At 57.4% G+C, this 3822-nt stretch overlaps 1 non-coding gene across 1 annotated transcript; it reads right to left on the reverse strand.

Annotated features, from left to right (window-relative positions):
• Positions 1–1514: 1514 nt before the first annotated feature.
• Positions 1515–3329, reverse strand: LOC142794292 (small subunit ribosomal RNA). Its single transcript, XR_012892228.1, has one exon. It is a non-coding gene; the product is annotated as a small subunit ribosomal RNA (ribosomal RNA).
• Positions 3330–3822: the final 493 nt, after the last annotated feature.

Genomic DNA, 3822 nt, shown 5'->3' on the forward strand with positions numbered 1-3822 from the left:
CCTCTATAAATACTCGGGAGGCGTCGAAGCCGGTTCTCCAAGCCGGACCCGTAGGTATCGTTGTGTGCTCGCTCTCATTGGCCCGCCTAACCAGAAAATGCCTGCGGTACACCCATTTGGATAAGAGTGCACGCAGATGCGGGCCTCGACGGCTACACATTTCCTCGGGCGGCCGCCTCCCGGCCTCCGTGGAGCGCGGGATGCACGGTCCCATCGACAAGCCTCTCCCGTTTTTACCGTGGCGTCGCGGTTCACCACGGCAGGCGGGTCGGTCTCCTCCGCATAAAAAGGGGGACCCCCGCTTTTTGTTCCACGAAATCGCACAAGCTTTTTTCGCATCCACGGTTTGCCACCGCACACCAAAATGCCGATCCGGCTGCCTACTTTAGCCAACAGGTGGAGCCAGGCGCGCCGTACTTGCGCGGCACTTCCCACGTCCACCGAAGTCGGTGCCAAGGACCACTTTCGGCGCCGGAGCCGCGTACGAGCCTACTCGAGGCGGAAGAACGAAGCCAGCAAGGGCCTGGCCGCAAGTGCGTTCAATTGTCGGGACGTCCAAGTCCCTCGTTCTTCCGTGCTTCCTCTTTCGGCAAGTCGTTGCGGCACCTTCCCAAAGCGCGCAGACCCGCTAATCGCGACGAGCGCGACGTGGCCGTGCCGCCTTTCCCTCGGCAGCAAGCAAAACGCCTGGCAACGTCGACGCTCCCCTAACCGCGATCTCGCACCGTGTTTCGTGTGGCGAATTCAAAAGCCGGCCGGCGCTGCTGCAACCATTACGGTCGGTACGCATACGCCGCGGAGGGCGGGACGGTCATCGGAGCGTGCGGTTCCTCCATCGAGTACTGCGCACCTCGGCCGTCGCATCGCCGTGCCATGACCGGCCGCGCGTCAACGCGAACCGGTGCCAGCGAGATCCCTCGCCTGCAAGAACCGACCGGCAGCCTCCGTCACCCGAGGACGCGGAGGCGCTTGCCGCGGACGGCGGGACGGTATGCACTGGTGCACAGCGGACCCGTCACATCGCCAGTTCCTTGACCGACCGCCGACGCTTGTGCCGTTCCTCTCGTACTTGGCAGTCGCCGCGCGATTGTCGGGTCTCGTTCTTGCACGCTCGAACGGTCGGGAGGGCACTCGGCTGGCGTTTCGGGAACGCGCAGCCTCGCCTTCTACCGACGTAACCACGACTCGCCGTTCGCGCTCCGCCGCTCCTGTTTACAGTACTAGGCGGTCCCGCAGCGGTCGGGTCGCGCATTTCGAGCGCTTCGAGCCACGGTGCAGTGGCGGGTCGAAAGCCGACCTATGAGTGCGTTGCGCCGTTTGTACCCGCGTCCGCCACCTGGCCGACCGTCCAAGGTCGCGGTGTTGGCGTCCGCTGGGCGCAACAATTTGTCACGGGGTGCCGCTCCACATTCAGGCAGCCCCGTGGGGAAAAGCCGACCCCGCGTCCAAACGGGGTCAGCGGCAGAAAGTGTCGGGCGCAGACGCAGCTGAGGCGCTCACCCTTCACAATCCGTTAATGATCCTTCCGCAGGTTCACCTACGGAAACCTTGTTACGACTTTTACTTCCTCTAAATGATCAAGTTTGGTCATCTTTCCAACAGACCGGCGCAACCGAAAGGCCGCGCCGGACATCGGTCCGAAGACCTCACTAAATCATTCAATCGGTAGTAGCGACGGGCGGTGTGTACAAAGGGCAGGGACGTAATCAACGCGAGCTTATGACTCGCGCTTACTGGGAATTCCTCGTTCAAGGGGAACAATTGCAAGCCCCTATCCCAATCACGAAAGAAGTTCCACGGGTTACCCAGTCTTTTCAGACAGGGATAAAGACACGCTGCTTCCTTCAGTGTAGCGCGCGTGCGGCCCCGGACATCTAAGGGCATCACAGACCTGTTATTGCTCTGTTTCGTGCGGCTAGGAGCCGCTTGTCCCTCTAAGAAGGTTGTAAGGTGCTGGGAACCCCGCACCTATTTAATAGGCTAGAGTCTCGTTCGTTATCGGAATTAACCAGACAAATCGCTTCACCAACTAAGAACGGCCATGCACCACCATCCACCGAATCAAGAAAGAGCTCTCAATCTGTCAATCCTCCCAGTGTCCGGGCCGGGTAAGTTTTCCCGTGTTGAGTCAAATTAAGCCGCAGGCTCCACTCCTGGTGGTGCCCTTCCGTCAATTCCTTTAAGTTTCAGCTTTGCAACCATACTTCCCCCGGAACCCAAATACTTTGGTTTCCCGGAAGCTGCCCGCCGAGTCATTTGAGTAACTCAGGCGGATCGCTGGTTGGCATCGTTTATGGTCAGAACTAGGGCGGTATCTGATCGCCTTCGAACCTCTGACTTTCGTTCTTGATCAATGAAAACATTCTTGGCAAATGCTTTCGCAGTAGTTCGTCTTGCGACGGTCCAAGAATTTCACCTCTAGCGCCGCAATACGAATGCCCCCGTCCGTCCCTCTTAATCATTACCTCGTATTCCAAAAACCAACAGAACAGAAACGAGGTCTTGTTCTATTATTCCATGCAAGTTTATTCAGGCGACTCGCCTGCGTTGAGCACTCTAATTTTTTCAAAGTAAAAGCACCGGCCATCTCGAGGCACACAATGAAGTGCACCAAGAAAGAACCGGCATGATGTTCAGTCCGAGCCGTCGCATCGGGTAGATGCACTACTCGTCTGGAACTGAGATCCAACTACGAGCTTTTTAACCGCAGCAGCTTTAGTATACGCTATTGGAGCTGGAATTACCGCGGCTGCTGGCACCAGACTTGCCCTCCAATTGATCCTCGTTAAAGGATTTAGAGTGTACTCATTTCAATTACGGGGCCTCAAAAGAGTCCCGTATTGTTATTTTTCGTCACTACCTCCCCGTGCCGGGAGTGGGTAATTTGCGCGCCTGCTGCCTTCCTTGGATGTGGTAGCCGTTTCTCAGGCTCCCTCTCCGGAATCGAACCCTGATTCTCCGTTACCCGTAACAACCATGGTAAGCAAGTAACCTACCATCGAAAGTTGATAAGGCAGACACTTGAAAGAAACGTCGCCGGCTCGTGGCCATGCGATCAGCACAAAGTTATCCAGAGTCACCACACAATACGGGCCGAAACCCGATCGATCTTGGTCTAATAAAAGCACCCGTTACCCAAAGGGCTCCAGGCTCACTGCATGTATTAGCTCTAGAATTGCCACAGTTATCCAAGTAGGAAGAAACGATCTAAGGAACCATAACTGATTTAATGAGCCATTCGCGGTTTCGCCTTATTTCGGCATGTACTTAGACATGCATGGCTTAATCTTTGAGACAAGCATATGATTACTGGCAGGATCAACCAGGTAATCGTTCGACTGCGCGTCCGTCCTCGCCTTCGGCGGGCCGGACGCAGTCTGTGTGCGGCGGAGGCCACCTTCAGGCGCCCCAACACGCTTATTTTGCACTCCGAGATGACGGCGTTCGAGCTCGCTACGGCACAACCTTCCCGAAAGACGAGTGGGAGCCGTGCGGCAAGAAGCACGTTCATGCTCGCTCTTTTTCGTTGCATCGACTCGGTCGCGCCGTGCGGGTTGCCCAAGCCCGCTGCACTGTCGGTGGACCGGCCGGAACTAGCAACGGAGCCGAGACTGCAAAGCCGCCAGACGACGGGTCACGCCCGCGTCTTCGGCGCTTTCGCATCTGAATCGCCCGAGGACGACACGGAACACACCTCGATATCGTGGTAAAACGGCACCGTCCGACAACCAGCCCCTAACGCATCAAGCGGATGAGGCTGCAGACGACTGCCGTGGATTCCCCTGGAGCAGACCCGAGGACACGCTTGACGAGGCCGAAGCC

This window comes from Rhipicephalus microplus, unplaced genomic scaffold (assembly GCF_043290135.1).
Source record: "Rhipicephalus microplus isolate Deutch F79 unplaced genomic scaffold, USDA_Rmic scaffold_396, whole genome shotgun sequence".
NCBI classification, from domain to species: Eukaryota; Metazoa; Arthropoda; class Arachnida; order Ixodida; family Ixodidae; genus Rhipicephalus; species Rhipicephalus microplus.